Genomic DNA, 11666 nt, shown 5'->3' on the forward strand with positions numbered 1-11666 from the left:
ATGGGCAGAGGACTTGAAGAGACATTTCTCCAAAGAGGACATACAAATGGCAAATAAACATATGAAAAAATGCTCAACATCACTAATCATCAGAGAAATGCAAATCAAAACCACAATGAGATATCACCTCACCCCAGTCAGAATGGCTATCATCAACAAGACAAATAGTAACAAATGTTGGAGAGGCTGTGGAGAAAAAGGAACCCTCATACACTGTTGGTGGGAATGCAGACTGGTGCAGCCGTTATGGAAGGCAGTGTGGAGGTTCCTCAAAGAATTACGAATAGAATTGCCGTATGACCCAGCAATCCCTCTCCTGGGTATCTACCCAAAAAATCTGAAAACATTTAGAGATAAAGACACGTGTGCGCCAATGTTCATTGCAGCTTTGTTTACGGTGGCCAAGACATGGAAACAACCAAAATGTCCTTCGATAGATGAATGGATAAAGAAGTTGTGGTACATATACACAATGGAATACTATTCGGCAGTGAGAAAAGATGATATAGGAACATTTGTGACAACATGGATGGATCTTGAGAGAGTAATGCTGAGCGAAACAAGTCAGACAGAAAAAGCAGAGAACCATGTGATTTCACTGATATGTGGTATATAAACCAAAAACAACAAAAGAACAAGACAAACAAATGAGAAACAGAAACTCATAGACACGGACAATAGTTTAGTGTTGCCAGTGGGTAAGGGGGGTGGGGGGGGAGTTGAGGGTAAGGGGGATCGAATATATGGTGATGGAAGAACTGACTCTGGGTGATGAACACACAATGGGATTTATAGATGATGTAATACAGAATTGTACACCTGAAATCTATGTAATTTTACTAACAATTGTCACCCCAATAAATTTAATTAAAAAAAAAAAAAAGAATAATGCGCATACCAGAAGGAGAAGAAAGGGAGACGGGAAAAGAAAGTATTTTAAAAAAAATAGTCGACAAGAACTTCTCAAACTTGTGGAAAGAACTGGATCCCTGAATCCAAGAATCAAATAGAACACCTAATTACCTCAATCCCAACAGGCCTTCTCCAAGGCACATTGTATTGAAGCTGTCAAAAATTAACAACGAAAGAATCCTCAAAGCAGCCAGGGAAAAGAAGATGATAACTTTCAAAGGAATGCCCATTAGATTATTATCAGATTTTTCAGCAGAAACTCTACAAGCCAGGAGGGAGTGGAACCAAATATTCAAACTATTGAAAGAGAGAAATTATGAGCCAAGAATAATATACCCAGCAAAGATATCCTTTAGATATGAAGGAGGAATAAAGACCTTTCCAGACATACAGAAGCTGAGGGAATTTTCTAATACACAACCTGCAATACAAGAAATACTAAAGGAGGTTATTTGACCTGAAACAAAAAAGCAAAAGAACAGAAAACCATGAGTAGTATTACAAACAGACAGAAGCATGAAACAGCAACCCCTACACCAAATAGGACACTATACACTTAAACTTAACACACAGGGTAAAGAAGAAAAAAGATACTTTAAAAAAAAAAAAAAGGAAAAAGACAACTTGCTACTGCAGCACAGAAATGAACTCACAGAATAAATAGGGATAATTTGTGATAACAAAAACATAAAAGGGACGAGAGTAAAGGTTTGAGCCGGCACAAAGGAATGGAGAAAGTAAGCATGCTGAAGAAAATGGAATACTCAAATATGAAACTTTCTTTTACATAAACTTAATGGTAACCACTCAAAAAAAAAAAAAAAAAAATCCAGAACTGAAATATATAACAAAAAAAGAAGAAACAGAGGGAAAAAGCATAGAATACCACCACACTGAAGTAATAGACAGCAACAGAAAAGGCAAAGAAACAATGGAGACATAGTCCTACTAGAAAACCAAAGCTAGAATGATAAGAAATCCTCATATGTTAATAATCATCCTAAATGTAAATGGACTGAATTCACCAATAAAAAGACACGGGGGTAACAGATTGGATCAAAAAACTAAACCCAACCATATGTTGCCTCCAAGAGACACAGCTCAGCTAGAGGGACAAATATAGACTCAAAGTGAAAGGATGGAAATTGACACTCCAAGAAAATGATATCGAGAGAAAATCAGGTGTAGCTATACTGATATCAGATGAAACAGACTTCAGGATAAAAAAGGTTACAAGAGACAAAGATGGACAGTTCATCTATGCAACAAGGGAACTATACAACAAGAAGAGATAACATCATCAATATTTATGCCCCAATCAGGGAGCACCGAAATATACAAAGCAGCTACTAACAGAACTAAAGGGAGAAATTGACCAAAACACAATTATAATAGGGGATCTAAATACATCATTGACAGCTATGGAGAAATCACCCAAACAGAAAATAAATAAAGAAATGGCAGCCCTAAATGACACATTAGATGAAATGGACACAATTGACATTTATAGAGCACTTCATCCTAGAATATCAGACTATACATTCTTTTCTAGTGTACATGGGGCATTCTCAGGAGTAGACCATATATTGGGATATAAAACTAGCCTCAGCAAATTTAAGAAGATTGAAATCATACCAAGCATATTCTCTGATCACAGGTTTTGAAATTGGATATCAACTGCAAAAAGAGAGCAGGAAAAACCACAAACATGTGGCGATTAAACAACATACACTTTTTTTAAATTAAAGTTTATTGGGGTGACAATTGTTAGTAAAGTTACATAGATTTCAGGTGTGCAATTCTATATTACATCATCTATAAATCCCATTGTGTGTTCACCACCCAGAGTCAGTTCTCCTTCCATCACCGTATATTTGATCCTCTTTACCCTCATCTATCACCCCCCTCCCCCCTTACCCCCTGGTAACCACTAAACTATTGTCTGTGTCTATGAGTTTTTGTTTCTCATTAAACAACATACTTTTAAAGAATGACTGGGTGAAAGAAGAAATTAGAGGAGAGATCAAAAGATACATAGAAACAGATGAGAATGAAAATATATCTTACCAAAATTATTGGGATGCAGCAAAAGCAGTTTTAAGAGGCAAATTTATCTCATTACAGGCCTATCTCAAGAAACAAGAAAAATCCCAGATAGATAACTTCACGTTACACATTAAAGAACTAGAAAAAGAAGAACAAAGGAAATCCAAAGTCAGCAGAAGGAAGAAAATAATGAAAATCAGAGCAGAACTAAATGAAATAGAGAACAAAAAGACAATAGAAAAAATTAATGCAACAAAGAGATGGTTCTTTGAAAAGACTAATAAAATTGACAAACCCTTTGCTAGACTCACTAAGATAAAAAGAGAAAAGACACAAATAAACAAAATCAGAAATGAAAAAGGGGAAGTTATCACGGACACCACAGAAATACAAAGGATCATCCAAGAATACTATGAAGGACTATATGCCACCAAATTCAATAACCTAGAAGAAATGGACAAGTTCTTAGAAACACGTAGCCTTCCTAGGCTGAACCATGAAGAACTGGAAAATCTAAACAGACAGATCACCAGTAATGAAATTGAATCAGTCATCCAAAACCTTCCCAAAAGCAAAAGTCCGGGACCAGATGGCTTCACTAGTGAATTCTACCAAACCTTCAAAGAGGATCTAATACCAATTCTGCTCAAACTCTTCCAAAATATTGAAGAAGAGACAGTACTCCCTCACTCATTTTATGAGGCCAACATTACCCTGATACCAAAACCTGGTAAGGACAACACAAAAAGAGAAAACTACAGACCAATATCTCTGATGAATACAGATGCAAAAATCCTAAATAAAATTCTAGCAAATCGAATGCAACAATGCATTAAAAAAATTATACATCACGACCAAGTGGGGCTTATCCCAGGGGCACAGGATGGTTCAATATATGCAAATTGATCAGTGTGATACACCACATAAACAAAATAAAGGACAAAAATCACATGATTATATCAATAGATTGAGAAAAAACATTTGACGAGATACAACATCCATTTATGATTAAAGCATTTAATAAAATGAATATAGAAGGAAAATACCTTAACATAATAAAGGCCATATATGACAAACCCTCAGCTAATATCATAATTAATGGTGAAAAACTGAAGCCCTTTTCTCTACTTTCAGGAACACGACAGGGCTGTCCCCTATCACCTCTGTTTTTCAACATAGTATTGGAAGTCCTCGGCAGAGCAATCAGGGAAGAGAAAGTAATAAAAAGCATCCAAATAGGGAATGAAGGAGTTAAATTGTCACTTTTTGCAGATGACATGATGCTATATACAGAAAACCCTAAAAAGCTATTAGAAACAATAAATGAATACAGTAAAGTTATTGGCTACAAAATCAACATACAAAAGTCCATTGCATTCCTATATACTTACAATGAAACCTCAGACAAAGAAATTAAAAAAAAAAAGACAATTTCTTTTGCAATTGCAACAAAAAGAATAAAATACCTAGAGGTATAAACTTAACCAAGAATGCGAAAGACATATACACTGAAAAGTATAAGACATTTTAAAAAGAAATTAAAGAAGATGGAAAGAAATGGAAAGTCATTCCATGCTCATGGATTGGAAGAATCAACATAGTTAAAATGGCCATATTACCCAAAGCAATATACAGATTTAATGCAATCCCCATCAAAATCCCAGTGGCATTTTTAAAAGAAATAGAACGAAAAATCATCAGATTTGTTTGGAACCAGAAAAAAACCCAAATAGCCAAAGCAATCTTAAGAGAAAAGAACAATGCTGGAGGTATCACACTCCCTGACTTTAGCTTGTACTGCAGGGCACCAATAGTCAAAACAGCATGGTATTGGCAGAAAAACAGACACACAGACCAATGGAATAGAATTGAGAACCCAGAAATAAAACCACATAAATATGGACAGATAATTTTTGACAAAGAAGCTAAAAACATACAATGGAGGAAAGACAGCCTCTTCAATAAATGGTGCTGGGAGAATTGGATAGCCACGTGCAAAAGAATGAAACTGGACTGCTATCTGTCACCATGTACCAAAGTTAATTCAAAATGGATCGAAGACTTAAGCATAAGACCTGACACAATAAACTGCATAGAAGAAAACATAGGTACTAAGCTTATGGACCTTGGGTTCAAAGAGCATTTTATGAATTTGACTCCAAAGGCAATGGAAGTAAAAGCTAAAATAAATGAATAGGACTATATGAAACTTAAAAGCTTCTGCACAGCAAAATAAACCATTGACAAAATAAAGAGGCAACCAATGGTATGGGAGAAGATTTTTGCAAGCAACGCCTTCGATAAGGGGCTAATATCCAAAATATATAAGGAACGCATAAATCTTAACAACAGAAAAACCAAACAACCCAATTGAAAAATGGGCAGAGGACTGGAATAGACTTTTCTCCAAAGAGGCCAATTGACATATGAAAAAATGCTCAACATCACTAATCATCAGAGAAATGCAAATAAAAACCATTATGAGAACCATTCTAACCTCATACCAGTTAGAATGGCTATCATCAACAAGACAAATAATAACAAGTGCTGGAGGGGCTGTGGAGAAAAAGGAACCCTCAGACACTGTTGGTGGGAATGCAGACTGGTTCAGCCGTTATGGAAGGTAGTGTGGAGAGTCCTCAAAAAATTAAAAATAGAATTACCATATGACCCAGCAATCCCTCTCCTGGGTATCTACCCAAAAAATCTGAAAACATTTATCCGTAAAGATATATGTGCCCTGATGTTCATTGCAGCTTTATTTATGGTGGCCAAGACATGGAAACAACCAGTTTCCTTTTATAGATGAATGGATAAAGAAGTTGTGGTATATATACACAATGAAATACTATCCTGCCATAAGAAAAGATGAAATAATGCCATTTGCGACAACATGGATGGACCTTGAGAGTATAATGCTAAACGAAATAAGTCAGAGAGAAAAAGTCGAGAACCGTAATGATTTGACTGATATGTGGTATATAAAACTGAAAACAACAAAGGAAGAAGACAAACAAATGAAGAAACAAAAACTCATAGACAGACAATAGTTTAGTGGTTACCAGAAGGTAGTCGGGGAGGGCGGTGGTCCTAGATGAGGGTAAAGGGATCAAATATATGGTGATGGAAGGAGAACTGACTCTGGGTGGTGAACACACAATGGGATATATACATGAGGTATCACAGAATCATACACCTGAAACCAAGGTAACTTTACTAACAACTGTCACCCCAAAAAACTTTAATTAAAAAAAAATCTCTTAGGGGCGGACGGGTGGCTCAGTTGGTTAGAGTGCAGGCTGTCAACCACAAGGTTGCCGGTTCGACTCCTTGACTCCCGCAAGGGATGGTGGGCTGAGCCCCCTGCAACTAACAACGGCAACTGGACCTGGAGCTGAGCTTTGCCCACCACAACTAAGATTGAAAAGACCAACTTGACTTGGAAAAGTCCCGGAAGTACACACTGTTCCCCAATAAAGTCCTGTTCTCCTTCCCCAATAAAATCTTAAAAAAAACACCAACCTCTTAATCTCAAAATCCTTAACTTAAAAAAAAAAAAAAAAACAGAAGTAAGGTAGTAGAGTTGAGTTTTCGCTCTCTACTAAGTAGGACAAATTTCTTGAACTATTAGTCTGCTACTAATATTATAAAAAAGTTGTCTGCCTGAAAAGCAAAGATTATGTATGTCATCAGAATAATTTTCTATGTTTTATATTGTCCTAATAAGGTCCTTAGTTAAGGAAACTAAATCTCCACAATAGTAAGAAGTAAGGTTGTTTTTTTTGTGTGTTTTGTTTTTTTGCTAATAATTATATAAACCTCTGTATGTTGGGAGTGTTAGAGTTCATGTACTTTCTCAGTGTCACAGTAGAAGATTCCACTATAGGTTGAAGCAAGTTACATCCTAGTTTGAAAAGTATGAAACCCCAGCTAAACAGAAACTCAGTGCAGCGTCTACTCTAGACTCTACCCCCGGCAACTCCTCTGCCAGTGTTTCTCTTCTTAAATAAACTTTCTAACTTCTATTCCTTTGTGCCTCGTGAGTCCTTTCACAACGTGAGAGTGAGCGACCATGACACGATAGCTCAAAGATTAGAATATTTGTGATCCAGAATATTTTTAATGAAGACATACGATCTGACTGTCTCCCATTCACCTGCCTTTCCTTTTGAAAAAGGAATGCCCTTTTGAAAAAACATTTGGCCTTGACTGCCGTCTAAAGTGATGGTCTTGTTCCATCCCTACGGTCCAGTCTTCAGCAAGACAAACGCTGACACTAAGACTTCCTAGGAATGAAGCTTCCTAGCAACGGGGGCCACACTATCCAACCAAAAGGTTGTTCATTAATGCATTCTTTGGATTGATTTATGACCAAAAAGGGAAACTGTTGATGAAAAGAGGGCCTGACTAAGCCTGACAAGCTCAAGGGAGGCCTGCATGGGGGGCCTTACAAACTCAGAGACTGAAAGTAAAGACATAGGATGGTGTCAACATAAAGATTCCTAACTAAAAGTAAGTCATGGAGAGTAGTCACATCCTGGGCCTGTAGCTTTTTTGACAAAGGTCAATCTTTACCTTAAATAAGCCTGTTTATTGACTTTTTGCATTTAAGGTAACATACCTTTGGCATGTCAGAGTAACCTCTTTTCTGTGCTCCTCAAGGTACAACATTCCACCAGAGCACAGACCACAAAACCCCTCATTGCTACCTTGTTGCCCACGTACCATCTCTGTGTTGTGAATGTTAATTATTAACTATCCTATACACACCCATGTAAAAGAAGTATGTGTCTCTCCATTGTACTTTTTATCCAACCTTAGAGATTTTCCTGCTTTGCTTTCTCCTGCCTCTCTAATCTACTGCCAATTAATTTCAGGCAACCACTCCCCCACCTCCGTACATCTCCTCCTTTGATTCTAATATATAAAATAAGTTGTAAAACTACCATTCTTCAAGCATCTGCTCAATTGCTGAGATTTTGCTTCTCAGTAATTGTCGTCAGTTTGGCTTAAACTCTTAAAAAACATTTTCTTAGGATGGACCTTCTTTTGTCAACAAATGGAAACTCGTACCCGTTATTTAGATGTGGTACATATGGTGAACAGGAAGATAGAAAAATACATTTGTCAAGGTTCCTTTATTCTCCTGGGAGAGCAATTTGATTGAAATCTTACCAAATTATTTTCAAAGACTCCCCATTGCTCTAGCCCTGTGCAAATCCATTTAGCTTCTCTTTAGAATAATTTAAGGGTTAAACTTCAGAGTCTCTTCCTTGGGCTGGTCAATAAGAGCATGATGCCTGTCCTTTGTAATTAAGAAAGGAACCTAAGGCTTTGCTGGAGAGGTGTATAAACTGCAATGAGGCGGGGAGATAGGACTGCATTCTGTCCCATGGTTTTTCTAAGCTATTAGAGCTCAGCCTCAGATTCAGACTTACTTTGGAGTATCTCTAGGAAACCTGAGGCAAGGAGGAGAACCAAAGGGAGCGCACCTTTTCTTTTGGGGCCAAGAGCCACCTCTCATCTAGGACTCTGACATCCTCACCACCCTCTCTCATCTTTAAAAAGCTCACTGAACCAGAGGAAGTTAGAAAAAAAGAAAAGAGCTATAGATTGGAATTGTTGGCCAAGGAAGCCTGGGAGTCCCTCAGTCTTTTGAAAGCTTGCATTAAGTTTATATTTTCATTCTGGCTCCTAGGCCAGGGGCTTTATAAGGAAACTGGTAGAGAACGTGGTGATTGATGTCTCAAGGCTTTCCTTAATTAGTTTTTTCATGGTTAATGAGGACCCTCAACATCTGGGGCCCTGCCTCTCTCTTCAGCCTCCTGGCCTGCCACTCCTCCTTGTTTGAGGAATTGCTTGCAGATGTCAGTGGATACCATATTCTACCATATTCCCACTCCTTTGTCACCCTAGTCATTTAGCCTCCTGGGTTGCCCCTCCGCCATGATTGAGGGATTGCACGGAGGTCCCATGGATTCCACATGCCCACCCATTTGTCCCAACAGGAGTGCCTTTGTTTCTCCTCTTTCTAGAATTCCTATTCATCCTTTATGGACCCAGTTCAAAAGTCACAAATATTTGCTAATTACTTATTTATTTACATACTCTACCTCCCAATGCTCTTTAGATTCTGGGTCCCCCCCCCCCACCCCGCTAGGCAGAAATGTCTTATTCTACTTTATATATCCGGCCCAGCATATAACAAAAATTTAATAAAATTTTAACTAATAAGAAAGACATGGGTGGAAACTTTTGAGTAAACAAATACTGTATTTGGACCACCCTAAATTGTTTTCCTTGCTTCACAGAATGCTAATTTCATCTTGTGGTGAGAAAAACATTTTTGCCTAGGATGTTAAGACAAAAATTTTAACAAATATTGATACAGGCCAGTTGTCCTTTATGTCTTTTGAGTGCCCAGTGAATTTCTTACTGGCCAAGGTCTAGGTATTCATTAGAAATATTTTGGGGACATGTGTAGGGATTTGGGACCGATGATGTGCTTTCAAAACCATTGCTATGCCACAAATTTAATGACAATCAGGAATTTTCTCAGGAAAACTTTAGAAGTGATGTCTCTGAAAACTTCCCTTTTCTTCCTTCTCCTCTCTAGAACTCCTCTTCCTTTTCTCTCACTCGCCTAGACACTAACTGTAACTTAGGCCTCGCCTGGATGCCTCCAGCTTTGATCAAAGTCTGCTGACTGGCATGGGGACTCTTAGGGGCAAATGCCCTTTTTATTTAGTTTTCTCTACGTAGTCCAGCCCTTGGCCTCTTCCTTCCCTGCCCAGGGAGGGAACTGGGTGACTGGAGCCACTCCTGCTAACTGGAAGGAATTGGGCGTTGCTGGGCATGCAGCCAGGAACTTGAACTCTGCTGAGGAATGGGGTCAGGGCAGCGGCTGACCCCCAGAGCAGGGCTGGCAGCCAGCTCACAGGGCATCTGGCTACCTGGGGGAGAGATTCTTCTGCTCCTGACAACAGGCAGTTTGTTCAGTTCTTGCCCCGATTCCTCCCCTGCTGCTTTTGACTGTATCCCTAAGCTCTTTGGTAACTCTACCTCTCACCAAATTTTGCAATTTGCTGTAGACTTCAAAACTCGAGCTCTACCTCTCCTTCCTTTAGAGCTGCATTTCTCTGAAAGTTGAAAGCCAACAAAGAGGATCAAGTTTCCTTAACTCCTTTTCTTTCAGGCTCCTGGAACTGAACTCTTTGGACCTACACACCAGAAAGACTCTATTTTATCGTACGACCATTTTAAAAGTTCCCCCAGCATTCTGATTTTAGATTGATCTCTGACCTAGAAGCTCACAAAGGAGTTAAACACTCTATTTTCAGAAACACATGGTAATACATTCATGCAAGGACACTGCTGAGCCTTCCTTTGGGGTAGACGCCGGTTTTCTGAGTTCTAACAACTGATTTTTATTGTTTACCTTTTTTTTTCTCCATGACCATGACTGCTTTTCTTTTTCTCCTGCTGCTTTTGTCTCGTGCATATCTTTTACTTCACTTCTGTAATCTGCCTCTCTCATGGTAGAATTTCCTTTTCCTTATGTTTTATCTTTTCTAGTCAGCCTGCCTCTTTCCCTCCTGCAAACCTCTCTGTTCCAGGGTTTAACTTGGAGATTTTATGAATCACTAAAAAGTTTATAGATTGCTAACCAGGGATAAGGACAATTCATTGCTGGTCAGGGTTAGCTTTCTGGTCAGGCCCACTTCCTCACTGCGTGTGACCTTCATCTCCCTTCTGCTGCGTTTCAACGCTGCTTCATTAACCTGTTACCCATCTTTTTTGCAGACACAAAGGCACGTTTTCTCATTTAAATTCCTCAACTTTTTAGATTTCTCAGACAGACGGCTTCCCTAAAAATGGCAGATGAACTTTGAGGCACAAAACAGTTATTATGAATACCTTTTCCTGGAGAATCCGCTGTCGATTGTCCACATTAGCTGTTATTTGTGGAAAGAGCACTAGATGTACGAGTCAGAAAAATTCGTTTTGCTGCCTAAAGGCTGTGCAATCTTGGGAAAATCACTTACCTTCTCTGGGTTCTTAATGTCTTTACTGGTAAAATGGGAATACTTCATGGGAGTATTGTGGAGATGAAATAATGAGCAGGAAAGCACTTTCCAAACTGTATGGAGATGGTAGCGTAAGTGAGCAGGAATGATATCCTGATTCTTCTATAAATCCTTCAAAGGTAAAGGATCATTAAACATTAAGATTTATTTTAGTCAGTTTATTTTAGGTGGATCTCAGGGAAAGCTTCAAGCTAGAAAAGATACAGAAATCCTTGGGCTGAAAATTGAGGTATAAGCTGGAGGATTTTTTTATCCAGAGAGGGTGCTTAGCAATTCTGATTGTTTGGAGTTGTGAATCTGGTCCCAGGCTAATGTAGCCTTAGGGAGTAGCTTTGAAAATGGAAGCACTGCAAGTGAGTTTCAACATTCACTTCCCAGGCAAGCCTAAAAGGCTGTTTTAAAAGAGAGTGTGTGTGGGCCAAACTCAAAGTAGCCTGGGACATTTCACACTGGCACCACCTCCTCTGGCTGTTTCTGAGGCCATCCAGAGGCCAGAGCCCAGATTGACTGAAAAGTAAAGAGAGGACTGCAGAGTTTGGGACTTTGTGCAGACCTGTTCATAGTGCAGAGGGCGGGAGGGAGGAAAGGAAGAAAGGAGGGTGTCGGGAGCGGAGGCCTCAC

The 11666-nt window shown here is 38.8% G+C and overlaps 1 protein-coding gene across 1 annotated transcript in view; it reads right to left on the reverse strand.

The window, feature by feature from the left end:
• Positions 1-11666, reverse strand: part of CD3E (CD3 epsilon subunit of T-cell receptor complex) — a 67202-nt gene that overhangs the window by 55396 nt on the left and 140 nt on the right. The gene's annotated exons all lie outside the window — the stretch shown is intronic.

This window comes from Rhinolophus sinicus, chromosome 14 (genome assembly GCF_057876585.1).
Source record: "Rhinolophus sinicus isolate RSI-liver-muscle chromosome 14, RSI-T2T, whole genome shotgun sequence".
In the NCBI taxonomy this organism is placed as follows: Eukaryota; Metazoa; Chordata; class Mammalia; order Chiroptera; family Rhinolophidae; genus Rhinolophus; species Rhinolophus sinicus.